General features: G+C 30.2%; 1 long non-coding RNA gene across 8 annotated transcripts in view; it reads right to left on the bottom strand.

The window, feature by feature from the left end:
• Positions 1-17,545, bottom strand: part of LOC123038099 — a 42,412-nt gene that overhangs the window by 6,308 nt on the left and 18,559 nt on the right. For 7 of the 8 annotated variants that reach the window (XR_006417752.1, XR_006417755.1, XR_006417754.1 and 4 more), the window contains 2 exons: positions 12,458-12,538; positions 12,094-12,144 (listed from right to left, as the gene is read on the bottom strand). This is a non-coding gene — a long non-coding RNA (uncharacterized LOC123038099). Of the gene's footprint in view, positions 1-11,041; positions 12,025-12,093; positions 12,145-12,457; positions 12,539-17,545 lie in introns of those variants that run through there. The other variant, XR_006417753.1, reaches the window with a different exon arrangement.

Genomic DNA, 17,545 nt, shown 5'->3' with positions numbered 1-17,545 from the left:
TGGCAGCTATAGGATATAGTCGGCCGATCCTTATGAAATGAGAGTGCGTTTAGTTTTGCTTGCGTACGACCAAAAACGAACTGTGAGTAAGAAAGTAAAAGCGCGAAATAAAACGGTTGCGTTTATAAAAATTTTAATAATTTAAGTATATAATTTTTAAAAATTAATTTTTAAACAGCAACATAAAGAGAATGCCGCGCGCATCTTCTTTGTCCTAGGAACAACGCCGTAAAGCGCACAACTAAGCGATCACAATATCAAAACAAATCGCAAATAAGGACCCAAATGCCCGGCGGTCTTTAAATAGTGTAAGCCACGCTCTTGCCTAATTTCGAAGAAATTGGACAAGAATGGACAGTCAATACGGACAATCGTGGAGCAGAGCGACCACAGCGTGTTCAGGAAAAGTGTTAGCGCAAAGGTCGATGTCAGGTAGCTGACCAACGTGCACGTGCGCAATTCTTAAATTGCTATATGTAAGGATCGATTAAAGGCTTATACTGTAGTTTGATTTTATATTGCAGCCCAGCCTACCCAAATTTGTACAAATCTTGGATAACACCATTCAGATATATCACAATATCAAAACAAATCGCAAATAAGGACCCAAATGCCCGGCGGTCTTCAAATAGTGTAAGCCACGCTCTTGCCTAATTTCAAAGAAATTGGACGGCAGCAGTCGCAAAAAACTGCTGCGCTACCTGGACAGTCAGCACGGAAAACCGTGGAGCAGAGCGACCACACCGTGTTCAGGAAAAAGTGTTAGCGCAAAGGTCGATAACAGGTAGCTGACCAACGTGCACGTGCCCAATTCTTAAATTGCTATATGTAAGGATCGATGAAGGGCTTTACTGTAGTTTGATTTTATATTGCAGCCCAGCCTACCCAAACTTGTAAAAATCTTGGATGACACCATTCCGATATACCTGCTTTCCTATAAAAAAATTAGAACTCCCGTAATGCACGCAAGTAATTTGGGGGACACTGAGTTTCAGTTTCGCGTAGCGTATTTCGAAGAACCTGAAAACAGCAATAATATGTTGCCAACGAATTGTTATTAAACATAACTATAATTTTGATTTGCACAACGCATTTAAATTTGTAAACACATATATACAAATATTTTTTAAGAACGTTTTTGTTAAGCAAACTATTTTTAAGAAATCGGCAAAATACCTATTTTTGCTAATTTATCTTTCAGAGGTGGGTACAAATGGGCCAATATCAATTTTTCAAACAATTTGTAATGTGAATAAGGTTAGCAGGGCCACTATTACAATGTAACCTTTTTTTCTTAATTTGCCTTTATTTATCCTTAAACTTTTTCATCCATAATTTGCCGTTAATTATTCATAAATTATGCCATAAATCTAATAAGGCATTCAGACAGCTATATACTTTTTAATTTTTAAAAGTGTATTTAAAAAACGAATGCTTAAATCCTTAATCATTTTTCGTCACAAACTTTGATAATAGAAATGTTAAAAACTCGATCGTGTCGACTGTCTATCTCGTTAAAAAGTGTTTTTACATAATACATTTAAATTTATCAATACTTATATAAAAATATTGATTTTATAGGCTGGCAAAGTTTTTTGCTGAAACGAACTACTTCCAAGTTGTGGGCAAACGACCTTTTTTTATTACTTATTTTGAAGATGTAGGCGCTACTGTACTTAACTTATTTAAAAAAAAGAATTAAATTTGTAATATACATACAAGTTTTAAAATTTTAATTTTTTATTTGCCAGTAATTATTAGTGAACAAATAAAATTTGCCGTTCCATTTTATTTAAATTTATGGAATGTACACCACCACCTTAATGAGTTTTCATCACAAATTTGATACTAGAAATTTTGTATGTTGAAAACGCGATCGTCACCGCTGTTTTACTTCGTTCATAAAAAAAATTTATTTAAAATTTAAAAAAATTAAATTTTGATTTACACACAACAATATATATATCTTTGCAACAGAAAGTGTATTTATTTTGTTTGAAACGAATAAAGCATTAGAAATTTATTATTTAAAGTCTGTATATATATACAACTTTCATTTATTACTGAAACGAATTTATGCACAAACGGCCTTTTCTTACTAAAAAAAAAATAAATTTTTAATGTGCACATATTTAGCAGTGCAACTTTAAAATTTGTATTTATTAATTGTCCGTAACCTATTTGTTATCCATATTTTACCCGTTAATTATTCCTGAATAAATACAATTTTTTTTAAATATTATTTTTAAGTGGTTGGCAATGTTTTTTTTTTAATAAAAACTATTTTTAAGATGCGGCCAAACAAACTTTTTTATTATTGATTTTGAAGAGGTTAGCTCAAATGGGCTTATCTTACTTTAAAAAACAAATAAATTTGTAATGTACATAAAGTTAGCAATGCAACTTTTGAAATTTTAATTTTGTTGTTCTTTATTTGCCTTTAATTACCCGTAAACCTCTTTGTTATCCATAATTATTCCCTTAATTATTGCTGAATAAATAACATTTGCCGTTACATTTTTTTTAAACTAAAAAAATTTGTACATCCCCACTAATCTTGAACTTTTAGAAAATTGTACTATTACTATTTGAAGTACACCCATTCCCTATTACCAAAGATCAGGGGCATAGTCGGCCGATCCTTATGACATTTGGTAGGTCGGATTGATTGGCCAAATATAAAACCCATAGAAAATCCCAGCTTCCTAACTTTATGGCATTTTCGATCAATCAGTTGTATGGCAGCTATAGGATATAGTCGGCCGATCCTTATGACATTTGGTAGGTCGGATTGATTGGCCAAATATAAAACCCATAGAAAATACCAGCTTCCAAACCTTACGAACAAAAAAGTTATGGCATTTCCGATCAATCAATTGTATGGCAGCTATAGGATATAGTCGGCCGATCCTTATGACATTTGGTAGGTCGGATTGACCCTTAGAAAGACCCTTAGAAAATCCCAGCTTCCTAACTTTACGAACAAAAAAGTTATGGCATTTTCGATCAATTAGTAATATGGCAGCTATAGGATATAGTCGGCCGATCCTTATGAAATTTGGTAGGTCAGATTGATTGGCCAATAATGGGATGTATACCATCACCTTAAAGATTTTTATCACAAAATTTGATATTAAAAATTTTGTATTTTGAAAATGCGATCGTAACCGCTGTTTTACTTCGTTCATAAAATAAAATTTAATTTAAAATTTAAAAAAGTCAAATTTTGATTTACACACAACAATATATACGTCTTTGAAATAGAAAGTGTTGTTTGAATCGAATAAAGCATTAGAAATTTATTATTTAAAGACAAGTCTGTATATATAATATATACAATTTTTATTTATTACTAAAACGAATTTGTGCACAAATGGCCTTTTCTTACTAAAAAAAATTAATTTGTTATGTGCACAGAGTTAGCAGTGCAACTTTAAAATTTTAATTTATTAATTGTCCGTAACCTATTTGTTATCCATATTTTTCCCGGAAATTATTCCTGAATAAACACAATTTTGAATGTTTTTACATAGTTCATATTTGTTAATATTTTAAATATTATTTTTAAGTGGTTGGAAAACTTTTTTTTAATAAAAACAATTTTTGAGGATGCGGCCAAACGGACTTTTTACTGTTGTTTGATTTTAGATTGCAGCCCAGCCTACCCAAATTTGTACAAATCTTGGATAACACCATTCGATATATAACAATATCAAAACAAATTTTGCTAATTTGGCCCTAAATGCCCGGCTCTTCAAATTATGTAAGCCACGCTCTTGCCTAATTATAAATAAAATTTGGACGGCACATTCAAAGAAAAACCGCGCACCACAGTCAGCACGGAAAACCGTGGAGCAGAGCGACCACACCGTGTTCAGGAAAAGGTTAGCGCAAAGGTCGATAACAGGTAGCTGACCAACGCACGTGCCCAATTCTTAAATTGCTATATGTAAGGATCGATGAAGGGCTTTACTGTAGTTTGATTTTATATTGCAGCCCAGCCTACCCAAACTTGTAAAAATCTTGGATGACACCATTCAGATATACCTGCTTTCCTATAAAAAAATAAGAACTCCCGTCAATGCACGCAAGTAATTTGGGGGACACTGAGTTTCAGTTTCGCTTGAGCGTTTTCGAAGAACCTGAAAACACAATAATATGTTGCCAACGAATTGTTATTAAACATAACTATAATTTTGATTTGCACAACGCATTTAAATTTGTAAACACATATATACAAATATTTTTTAGAACTTTTTATAAAAAAAAAAATTTTTAAGAAATAAAATCTGTCTTGGCTAATTTAGTTTGTAAGTGTTAATTTTCCCTGTTTCCTATTAAATAAATAAGAGAATAAAGAAAAATCGTGTGAGGAATAAAAACAATACATTTTTTAGCACTAACCTCCGTATTTACAATAAATCGTATTACTTTTTCCGATCTCTTGAAGGTTTTATAAAAATATAAATATGAACCCCTTTTTATTAAATGAAATAATTAAAAAAACAATAAGTTCATAGAAAAAATTGTACAAAATAAAAAATGCAAACTTAAATTTATACTAAATTAAAATTATGATTTACATACAACAATACATTTATCTTCAAAATAGAACGTTTATTTATTTTGTGTAAAACGAATATTTTATTAGAACTTTAATAAGTCAGTAAATATAGTTAATATTTATTAGTAATAATAATATTTTAATATTTAGTTTAATATTTTATTAGTTTTTCAAACAAGTATCAATAACATTTTTTACCACTAAACCCTTCGTACTTCGACGTATTCTGTTATTTATTAAATTAAATCATATCGTTGTTTTCCTTTTTGTTCCTTTGTTTGCTTTTTCTGTATTATGAAAAAAAAAAAAATTAAATGAACAATGATAAATTAAAAAAAAACAAATTTAAAAAAAAATATTCAAAAAAAAAACAAAACAAATTAAAATGAAAAAAAATTACTGTTCTTTTTTCAGAGCGAGAGCCCGCAAAGCGAAAAAAAACAATATTCAAAAAAAAACAAAACAAATTAAAATGAAAAAAAAAACTAACTGTTCTTTTCAGAGCGAGAGCCCGCAAAGCGAAACACGATTGTTATTTGCGAGCTACGGTTACAAACAAATTATGTATGCATGTGTGTTTGTATTTATGTATGCATTTATTTATTCGTATTATTATTTTAAAAAAACATTTTATGTTTTCCGAAGACCTCACTTTTCTGTAATTATTTTTAATTTTTGATTATGGTTAGCCGGGCCACTCACTTCACCTTTTTTTTAAATCATGCACTTCACTTTTTATTTTTTTACCATGACTGCTTCCTCCGCCCAGTCAAAATTAAACTGACGCCATGTCAATCCACCGATCGCCTGCCGAGCTAACACTCTCAGTCACCATCCCCCTTCTCACACTGTGTCTCTCTTGAAAGGAGAGTCTCCTTACACAAAAACAAAAACATGTAACCGATCGTGTGACTGATTTAGTCTCGTTAAAAAGTCCGTTAGTAATAAAAAATGTAAAATATAGAAAACAAAAAAAAAGAAAATAGTAGAATAGGTGGCAAAGGCTAAACGAACTACAAGATGTTAAATGTGCATATGTATGTACATATACACATATCGTAAAGCAATCGAGCTTTAGGGGCATTGCATATGGTTTAGATCTCAATAACGCAACATTGCAACTTCTCCTTAATGCATCAAACCAAAGACCATGGCTATATCGACTCGGCTAGTGACCCTGATCAAGAATATATATACTTTATAGGGTCGGAAACGCTTCCTTCTAGCTGTTACATACTTTTGCACGAATACAATATACCCTTTTACTCTACGAGTAACGGGTATAAAATAAGAACTGCCGTAATGCACGCAAGTAATTTGGGGGACACCGAGTTTCAGTTTCGCGTAGCGGCTTTCGAAGAACCTGAAAACAGCAATAATAAGTTGCCAACGAATTGTTATTAAACATAACTATAATTTTGATTTGCACAACGCATTTAAATTTGTAAACACATATATACAAATATTTTTTAAGAACGTTTTTGTTAAGCAAACTATTTTTAAGAAATCGGCAAAATACCTATTTTTGCTAATTTATCTTTAAGAGGTGGGTACAAATGGGCCAATATCAATTTTTCAAACAATTTGTAATGTAAATAAGGTTAGCAGGGCCACTATTACAATGTAACCTTTTTTTTTCTTAATTTGCCTTTATTTATCCTCAAACTTTTTCATCCATTATTTTCCCGTAATTATTCATAAATTATGCCATAAATCTAATAAGGCATTCAGACAGCTATATACTTTTTTATTTTTAAAAGTGTATTTAAAAAACGAATGCTTAAATCCTTAATCATTTTTCGTCACAAACTTTGATAATAGAAATGTTAAAAACTCGATCGTGTCGACTGTCTATCTCGTTAAAAAGTGTTTTTACATAATACATTTAAATTTATCAATACTTATATAAAAATATTGATTTTATAGGCTGGCAAAGTTTTTGCTGAAACGAACTATTTCAAGTGTGGGCAAACACCTTTTTTATTACTTATTTTGAAGATAGGGTACTGTACTTAACTATTTAAAAATATAAAAAAATATATATAAAAATATTGATTTTATAGGCTGGCAAAGTTTTTTGCTGAAACGAACTATTTCCAAGTTGTGGGCAAACGACCTTTTTTTATTACTTATTTTGAAGATGTAGGCGCTACTGTACTTAACTTATTTAAAAAAAAGAATTAAATTTGTAATATACATACAAGTTTTAAAATTTTAATTTTTTATTTGCCAGTAATTATTAGTGAACAAATAAAATTTGCCGTTCCATTTTATTTAAATTTATGGAATGTACACCACCACCTTAATGAGTTTTCATCACAAATTTGATACTAGAAATTTTGTATGTTGAAAACGCGATCGTCACCGCTGTTTTACTTCGTTCATAAAAAAAATTTTATTTAAAATTTAAAAAAATTAAATTTTGATTTACACACAACAATATATATATCTTTGCAACAGAAAGTGTATTTATTTTGTTTGAAACGAATAAAGCATTAGAAATTTATTATTTAAAGTCTGTATATATATACAACTTTCATTTATTACTGAAACGAATTTATGCATAAACGGCCTTTTCTTACTAAAAAAAAATAAATTTTTAATGTGCACAGATTTAGCAGTGCAACTTTAAAATTTGTATTTATTAATTGTCCGTAACCTATTTGTTATCCATATTTTACCCGTTAATTATTCCTGAATAAATACAATTTTTTTTAAATATTATTTTTAAGTGGTTGGCAATGTTTTTTTTTTAATAAAAACAATTTTTAAGATGCGGCCAAACAAACTTTTTTATTATTGATTTTGAAGAGGTTAGCTCAAATGGGCTTATCTTACTTTAAAAAACAAATAAATTTGTAATGTACATAAAGTTAGCAATGCAACTTTTGAAATTTTAATTTTGTTGTTCTTTATTTGCCTTTAATTACCCGTAAACCTCTTTGTTATCCATAATTATTCCCTTAATTATTGCTGAATAAATAACATTTGCCGTTACATTTTTTTTAATTAAAAAAAATTTGTACACCCCACTAATCTTGAACTTTTAGAAAATTGTACTATTACTATTTGAAGTAGACCCACCCTATTACCAAAGATCAGAGACCCATTCCATTAACCAAAGATCAGGGGCATAGTCGGCCGATCCTTATGACATTTGGTAGGTCGGATTGATTGGCCAAATATAAAACCCATAGAAAATACCAGCTTCCAAACCTTACGAACAAAAAAGTTATGGCATTTCCGATTAATCAATTGTATGGCAGCTATAGGATATAGTCGGCCGATCCTTATGACATTGGGTAGGTCGGATTGATTGGCCAAATATAAGACCCTTAGAAAATCCCAGCTTCCTAACTTTACGAACAAAAAGTTATGGCATTTTCGATCAATCAGTAATATGGCAGCTATAGGATATAGTCGGCCGATCCTTATGAAATGAGAGTGCGTTTAGTTTTGCTTGCGTACGACCAAAAACGAACTGTGAGTAAGAAAGTAAAAGCGCGAAATAAAACGGTTGCGTTTATAAAAATTTTAATAATTTAAGTATAATAATTTTTAAAAATTAATTTTTAAACAGCAACATAAAGAGAATGCCGCGCGCATCTTCTTTGTCCTAGGAACAACGCCGTAAAGCGCACAACTAAGCGATCACAATATCAAAACAAATCGCAAATAAGGACCCAAATGCCCGGCGGTCTTTAAATAGTGTAAGCCACGCTCTTGCCTAATTTCGAAGAAATTGGACAAGAATGGACAGTCAATACGGACAATCGTGGAGCAGAGCGACCACAGCGTGTTCAGGAAAAGTGTTAGCGCAAAGGTCGATGTCAGGTAGCTGACCAACGTGCACGTGCGCAATTCTTAAATTGCTATATGTAAGGATCGATTAAAGGCTTATACTGTAGTTTGATTTTATATTGCAGCCCAGCCTACCCAAATTTGTACAAATCTTGGATAACACCATTCAGATATATCACAATATCAAAACAAATCGCAAATAAGGACCCAAATGCCCGGCGGTCTTCAAATAGTGTAAGCCACGCTCTTGCCTAATTTCAAAGAAATTGGACGGCAGCAGTCGCAAAAAACTGCTGCGCTACCTGGACAGTCAGCACGGAAAACCGTGGAGCAGAGCGACCACACCGTGTTCAGGAAAAAGTGTTAGCGCAAAGGTCGATAACAGGTAGCTGACCAACGTGCACGTGCCCAATTCTTAAATTGCTATATGTAAGGATCGATGAAGGGCTTTACTGTAGTTTGATTTTATATTGCAGCCCAGCCTACCCAAACTTGTAAAAATCTTGGATGACACCATTCCGATATACCTGCTTTCCTATAAAAAATTAGAACTCCCGTAATGCACGCAAGTAATTTGGGGGACACTGAGTTTCAGTTTCGCGTAGCGTATTTCGAAGAACCTGAAAACAGCAATAATATGTTGCCAACGAATTGTTATTAAACATAACTATAATTTTGATTTGCACAACGCATTTAAATTTGTAAACACATATATACAAATATTTTTTAAGAACGTTTTTGTTAAGCAAACTATTTTTAAGAAATCGGCAAAATACCTATTTTTGCTAATTTATCTTTCAGAGGTGGGTACAAATGGGCCAATATCAATTTTTCAAACAATTTGTAATGTGAATAAGGTTAGCAGGGCCACTATTACAATGTAACCTTTTTTTCTTAATTTGCCTTTATTTATCCTTAAACTTTTTCATCCATAATTTGCCGTTAATTATTCATAAATTATGCCATAAATCTAATAAGGCATTCAGACAGCTATATACTTTTTAATTTTTAAAAGTGTATTTAAAAAACGAATGCTTAAATCCTTAATCATTTTTCGTCACAAACTTTGATAATAGAAATGTTAAAAACTCGATCGTGTCGACTGTCTATCTCGTTAAAAAGTGTTTTTACATAATACATTTAAATTTATCAATACTTATATAAAAATATTGATTTTATAGGCTGGCAAAGTTTTTTGCTGAAACGAACTACTTCCAAGTTGTGGGCAAACGACCTTTTTTATTACTTATTTTGAAGATGTAGGCGCTACTGTACTTAACTTATTTAAAAAAAGAATTAAATTTGTAATATACATACAAGTTTTAAAATTTTAATTTTTTATTTGCCAGTAATTATTAGTGAACAAATAAAATTTGCCGTTCCATTTTATTTAAATTTATGGAATGTACACCACCACCTTAATGAGTTTTCATCACAAATTTGATACTAGAAATTTTGTATGTTGAAAACGCGATCGTCACCGCTGTTTTACTTCGTTCATAAAAAAATTTTATTTAAAATTTAAAAAAATTAAATTTTGATTTACACACAACAATATATATATCTTTGCAACAGAAAGTGTATTTATTTTGTTTGAAACGAATAAAGCATTAGAAATTTATTATTTAAAGTCTGTATATATATACAACTTTCATTTATTACTGAAACGAATTTATGCACAAACGGCCTTTTCTTACTAAAAAAAAATAAATTTTTAATGTGCACATATTTAGCAGTGCAACTTTAAAATTTGTATTTATTAATTGTCCGTAACCTATTTGTTATCCATATTTTACCCGTTAATTATTCCTGAATAAATACAATTTTTTTAAATATTATTTTTAAGTGGTTGGCAATGTTTTTTTTTTAATAAAAACTATTTTTAAGATGCGGCCAAACAAACTTTTTTATTATTGATTTTGAAGAGGTTAGCTCAAATGGGCTTATCTTACTTTAAAAAACAAATAAATTTGTAATGTACATAAAGTTAGCAATGCAACTTTTGAAATTTTAATTTTGTTGTTCTTTATTTGCCTTTAATTACCCGTAAACCTCTTTGTTATCCATAATTATTCCCTTAATTATTGCTGAATAAATAACATTTGCCGTTACATTTTTTTTTAACTAAAAAAAATTTGTACATCCCCACTAATCTTGAACTTTTAGAAAATTGTACTATTACTATTTGAAGTACACCCATTCCCTATTACCAAAGATCAGGGGCATAGTCGGCCGATCCTTATGACATTTGGTAGGTCGGATTGATTGGCCAAATATAAAACCCATAGAAAATCCCAGCTTCCTAACTTTACGAACAAAAAAGTTATGGCATTTTCGATCAATCAGTTGTATGGCAGCTATAGGATATAGTCGGCCGATCCTTATGACATTTGGTAGGTCGGATTGATTGGCCAAATATAAAACCCATAGAAAATACCAGCTTCCAAACCTTACGAACAAAAAAGTTATGGCATTTCCGATCAATCAATTGTATGGCAGCTATAGGATATAGTCGGCCGATCCTTATGACATTTGGTAGGTCGGATTGACCCTTAGAAAGACCCTTAGAAAATCCCAGCTTCCTAACTTTACGAACAAAAAAGTTATGGCATTTTCGATCAATTAGTAATATGGCAGCTATAGGATATAGTCGGCCGATCCTTATGAAATTTGGTAGGTCAGATTGATTGGCCAATAATGGGATGTATACCATCACCTTAAAGATTTTTTATCACAAAATTTGATATTAAAAATTTTGTATTTTGAAAATGCGATCGTAACCGCTGTTTTACTTCGTTCATAAAATAAAATTTAATTTAAAATTTAAAAAAGTCAAATTTTGATTTACACACAACAATATATACGTCTTTGAAATAGAAAGTGTTGTTTGAATCGAATAAAGCATTAGAAATTTATTATTTAAAGACAAGTCTGTATATATAATATATACAATTTTTATTTATTACTAAAACGAATTTGTGCACAAATGGCCTTTTCTTACTAAAAAAAATTAATTTGTTATGTGCACAGAGTTAGCAGTGCAACTTTAAAATTTTAATTTATTAATTGTCCGTAACCTATTTGTTATCCATATTTTTCCCGGAAATTATTCCTGAATAAACACAATTTTATGTTTTTACATAGTTCATATTTGTTAATATTTTAAATATTATTTTTAAGTGGTTGGAAAACTTTTTTTTTAATAAAAACAATTTTTGAGATGCGGCCAAACGGACTTTTTTATTATTGATTTCGAAGAGGTAAGCTTAGATGGGCTTTTCTTACTTAAAAAAAACAAAAAAATTTGTAATGTACATAAAGTTAGCAAAGCTAAAATAATAAAATTTTAAATTTTAATTTTGTTCTTAATTTGCCTTTAATTACCCGAAAACCTCTTTGTTATCCATAATTACCCCCTTATTTATTCCTGAATAAATAACATTTGCCGTTACATTTTTTTAATTAAAAAAATATACACCCCCATCAATCTTGAACTTTTAGAAAATTGTACTATTACTATTTTAAGAGCCATTCCCTATTAGCTAATATAAAACATTATTTATTAACGAAACAGAGTTTACTTTTTGAATTTTATAAAAAAAAAAATTAAGAAAAATGTCTTCGAAACGAATTTTGTAATTGTTAATTTTCCCTGTTTCCTATTAAATAAATAAGAGAATAAAGAAAAAATGTGAGGAATAAAAACAATACATTTTTTTAGCACTAACCTCCGTATTTAAATAAATCGTATTACTTTTTCCGATCTCTTGAAGGTTTTCCTGAAAAATATAAATATGAACCCCTTTTTTATTAATGAAATAATTAAAAAAACAATAAGTTCATAGAAAAAATTGTACAAAATAAAAAATGCAAACTTAAATTTATACTAAATTAAAATTATGATTTACATACAACAATACATTTATCTTCAAAATAGAACGTTTATTTATTTTGTGTAAAACGAATATTTTATTAGAACTTTAATAAGTCAGTATATAGTTAATATTTATTAGTAATAATAATATTTTAATATTTAGTTTAATATTTTATTAGTTTTTCAAACAAGTATCAATAACATTTTTTACCACTAACCTTTCGTACTTCGACGTATTCTGTTATTTATTAAATTAAATCATATCGTTGTTTTCCTTTTTTGTTCCTTTGTTGCTTTTTCTGAAATATGAAAAAAAAAATAAATTAAATGAACAATGATAAATTAAAAAAAAAAAAAATTTAAAAAAAACAATATTCAAAAAAAAAAAAAAACAAATTAAAATGAAAAAAAAAATAACTGTTCTTTTCAGAGCGAGAGCCCGCAAAGCGAAAAAAAACAATATTCAAAAAAAAACAAAACAAATTAAAATGAAAAAAAAAACTAACTGTTCTTTTCAGAGCGAGAGCCCGCAAAGCGAAACACGATTGTTATTTGCGAGCTACGGTTACAAACAAATTATGTATGCATGTGTGTTTGTATTTATGTATGCATTTATTTATTCATATTATTATTTAAAAAAACATTTTATGTTTTCCGAAGACCTCACTTTACTGTAATTATTATTATTTTTTGTTTATGTGCTCCGGAAAACTCACTTCACTTTTTTTTTAAATCATGCACTTCACTTTTTATTTTTTTTACCATGACTGCTTCCTCGCCCGAGTCCAAAATTAAACTGACGCCATGTCAATCCACCGATCGCCTGCCGAGCTAACACTCTCAGTCACCATCCCTCTCGCACTGTGTCTCTCTTGAAGAGAGAGTCTCTTCACACAAAAACAAAAACATGTGTGTGACGCACGTTGATTGGAATTAGTCCGTTAGGAATAAGAAAGAATGTAGAAATATAGAAAACAAGAAAAAAGGAAAGAGTAGTAGAATAGGTGGCTAAGCTAAGCCCAAGAAGTTAAATGTGCATATGTATGTACATATACACATATCGTAAAGCAATCGAGCTTTAGGGGCATTGCATATGGTTTAGATCTCAATAACGCAACATTGCAACTTCTCCTTAATGCATCAAACCAAAGACCATGGCTATATCGACTCGGCTAGTGACCCTGATCAAGAATATATATACTTTATAGGGTCGGAAACGCTTCCTTCTAGCTGTTACATACTTTTGCACGAATACAATATACCCTTTTACTCTACGAGTAACGGGTATAATAAGAACTGCCGTAATGCACGCAAGTAATTTGGGGGACATTGAGTTTCAGTTTCGCGTAGCGGCTTTCGAAGAACCTGAAAACAGCAATAATAAGTTGCCAACGAATTGTTATTAAACATAACTTTAATTTTGATTTGCACAACGCATTTAAATTTGTAAACACATATATACAAATATTTTTTAAGAACGTTTTTGTTAAGCAAACTATTTTTAAGAAATCGGCAAAAAACCTATTTTGGCTAATTTATCTTTAAGAGGTGGGTACAAATGGGCCAATATCAATTTTTCAAACAATTTGTAATGTGAATAAGGTTAGCAGGGCCACTATTACAATGCAACCTTTTTTTCTTAATTTGCCTTTATTCATCCTTAAACTTTTTCATCCATAATTTGCCGTTAATTATTCATAAATTATGCCATAAATCTAATAAGGCATTCAGACAGCTATATACTTTTTAATTTTTAAAAGTGTATTTAAAAAACGAATGCTTAAATCCTTAATCATTTTTCGTCACAAACTTTGATAATAGAAATGTTAAAAACTCGATCGTGTCGACTGTCTATCTCGTTAAAAAGTGTTTTTACATAATACATTTAAATTTATCAATACTTATATAAAAATATTGATTTTATAAGCTGGCAAAGTTTTTTGCTGAAACGAACTATTTCCAAGTTGTGGGCAAACGACCTTTTTTTATTACTTATTTTGAAGATGTAGGCGCTACTGTACTTAACTTATTTAAAAAAATATATAAAAATAATATATATAAAAATATTGATTTTATAAGCTGGCAAAGTTTTTTGCTGAAACGAACTATTTCCAAGTTGTGGGCAAACGACCTTTTTTTATTACTTGTTTTGAAGATGTAGGCGCTACTGTACTTAACTTATTTAAAAAAAAGAATTAAATTTGTAATATACATACAAGTTTTAAAATTTTAATTTTTTATTTGCCAGTAATTATTAGTAAACAAATAAAATTTGCCGTTCCATTTTATTTAAATTTATGGAATGTACACCACCACCTTAATGAGTTTTCATCACAAATTTGATACTAGAAATTTTGTATGTTGAAAACGCGATCGTCACCGCTGTTTTACTTCGTTCATAAAAAAAATTTATTTAAAATTTAAAAAAATTAAATTTTGATTTACACACAACAATATATATATCTTTGCAACAGAAAGTGTATTTATTTTGTTTGAAACGAATAAAGCATTAGAAATTTATTATTTCAAGTCTGTATATATATACAACTTTCATTTATTACTGAAACGAATTTATGCATAAACGGCCTTTTCTTACTAAAAAAAAATAAATTTTTAATGTGCACAGATTTAGCAGTGCAACTTTAAAATTTGTATTTATTAATTGTCCGTAACCTATTTGTTATCCATATTTTACCCGTTAATTATTCCTGAATAAATACAATTTTTTTTAAATATTATTTTTAAGTGGTTGGCAATGTTTTTTTTTAATAAAAACAATTTTTAAGATGCGGCCAAACAAACTTTTTTATTATTGATTTTGAAGAGGTTAGCTCAAATGGGCTTATCTTACTTTAAAAAACAAATAAATTTGTAATGTACATAAAGTTAGCAATGCAACTTTTGAAATTTTAATTTTGTTGTTCTTAATTTGCCTTTAATTACCCGTAAACCTCTTTGTTATCCATAATTATTCCCTTAATTATTGCTGAATAAATAACATTTGCCGTTACATTTTTTTTAATTAAAAAAATTTTGTACACCCCCACTAATTTTGAACTTTTAGAAAATTGTACTATTACTATTTGAAGTAGACCCATTCCCTATTACCAAAGATCAGGGGCATAGTCGGCCGATCCTTATGACATTTGGTAGGTCGGATTGATTGGCCAAATATAAAACCCATAGAAAATACCAGCTTCCAAATCTTACGAACAAAAAAGTTATGGCATTTCCGATTAATCAATTGTATGGCAGCTATAGGATATAGTCGGCCGATCCTTATGACATTTGGTAGGTCGGATTGATTGGCCAAATATAAGACCCTTAGAAAATCCCAGCTTCCTAACTTTACGAACAAAAAAGTTATGGCATTTTCGATCAATCAGTAATATGGCAGCTATAGGATATAGTCGGCCGATCCTTATGAAATGAGAGTGCGTTTAGTTTTGCTTGCGTACGACCAAAAACGAACTGTGAGTAAGAAAGTAAAAGCGCGAAATAAAACGGTTGCGTTTATAAAAATTTTAATAATTTAAGTATATAATTTTTAAAAATTAATTTTTAAACAGCAACATAAAGAGAATGCCGCGCGCATCTTCTTTGTCCTAGGAACAACGCCGTAAAGCGCACAACTAAGCGATCACAATATCAAAACAAATCGCAAATAAGGACCCAAATGCCCGGCGGTCTTTAAATAGTGTAAGCCACGCTCTTGCCTAATTTCGAAGAAATTGGACAAGAATGGACAGTCAATACGGACAATCGTGGAGCAGAGCGACCACAGCGTGTTCAGGAAAAGTGTTAGCGCAAAGGTCGATGTCAGGTAGCTGACCAACGTGCACGTGCGCAATTCTTAAATTGCTATATGTAAGGATCGATTAAAGGCTTATACTGTAGTTTGATTTTATATTGCAGCCCAGCCTACCCAAATTTGTACAAATCTTGGATAACACCATTCAGATATATCACAATATCAAAACAAATCGCAAATAAGGACCCAAATGCCCGGCGGTCTTCAAATAGTGTAAGCCACGCTCTTGCCTAATTTCAAAGAAATTGGACGGCAGCAGTCGCAAAAAACTGCTGCGCTACCTGGACAGTCAGCACGGAAAACCGTGGAGCAGAGCGACCACACCGTGTTCAGGAAAAAGTGTTAGCGCAAAGGTCGATAACAGGTAGCTGACCAACGTGCACGTGCCCAATTCTTAAATTGCTATATGTAAGGATCGATGAAGGGCTTTACTGTAGTTTGATTTTATATTGCAGCCCAGCCTACCCAAACTTGTAAAAATCTTGGATGACACCATTCCGATATACCTGCTTTCCTATAAAAAATTAGAACTCCCGTAATGCACGCAAGTAATTTGGGGGACACTGAGTTTCAGTTTCGCGTAGCGTATTTCGAAGAACCTGAAAACAGCAATAATATGTTGCCAACGAATTGTTATTAAACATAACTATAATTTTGATTTGCACAACGCATTTAAATTTGTAAACACATATATACAAATATTTTTTAAGAACGTTTTTGTTAAGCAAACTATTTTTAAGAAATCGGCAAAATACCTATTTTTGCTAATTTATCTTTCAGAGGTGGGTACAAATGGGCCAATATCAATTTTTCAAACAATTTGTAATGTGAATAAGGGCCACTATTACAATGTAACCTTTTTTTCTTAATTTGCCTTTATTTATCCTTAAACTTTTTCATCCATAATTTGCCGTTAATTATTCATAAATTATGCCATAAATCTAATAAGGCATTCAGACAGCTATATACTTTTTAATTTTTAAAAGTGTATTTAAAAAACGAATGCTTAAATCCTTAATCATTTTTCGTCACAAACTTTGATAATAGAAATGTTAAAAACTCGATCGTGTCGACTGTCTATCTCGTTAAAAAGTGTTTTTACATAATACATTTAAATTTATCAATACTTATATAAAAATATTGATTTTATAGGCTGGCAAAGTTTTTTGCTGAAACGAACTACTTCCAAGTTGTGGGCAAACGACCTTTTTTTATTACTTATTTTGAAGATGTAGGCGCTACTTTACTTAACTTATTTAAAAAAAAGAATTAAATTTGTAATATACATACAAGTTTTAAAATTTTAATTTTTTATTTGCCAGTAATTATTAGTGAACAAATAAAATTTGCCGTTCCATTTTATTTAAATTTATGGAATGTACACCACCACCTTAATGAGTTTTCATCACAAATTTGATACTAGAAATTTTGTATGTTGAAAACGCGATCGTCACCGCTGTTTTACTTCGTTCATAAAAAAATTTTATTTAAAATT

This window comes from Drosophila rhopaloa, unplaced genomic scaffold (genome assembly GCF_018152115.1).
Source record: "Drosophila rhopaloa isolate 14029-0021.01 unplaced genomic scaffold, ASM1815211v1 contig_6, whole genome shotgun sequence".
Lineage (NCBI taxonomy): Eukaryota > Metazoa > Arthropoda > Insecta > Diptera > Drosophilidae > Drosophila > Drosophila rhopaloa.
Note: the sequence above shows the minus strand (reverse complement) of the source record. Positions and strands in the feature narration are given on the sequence as shown.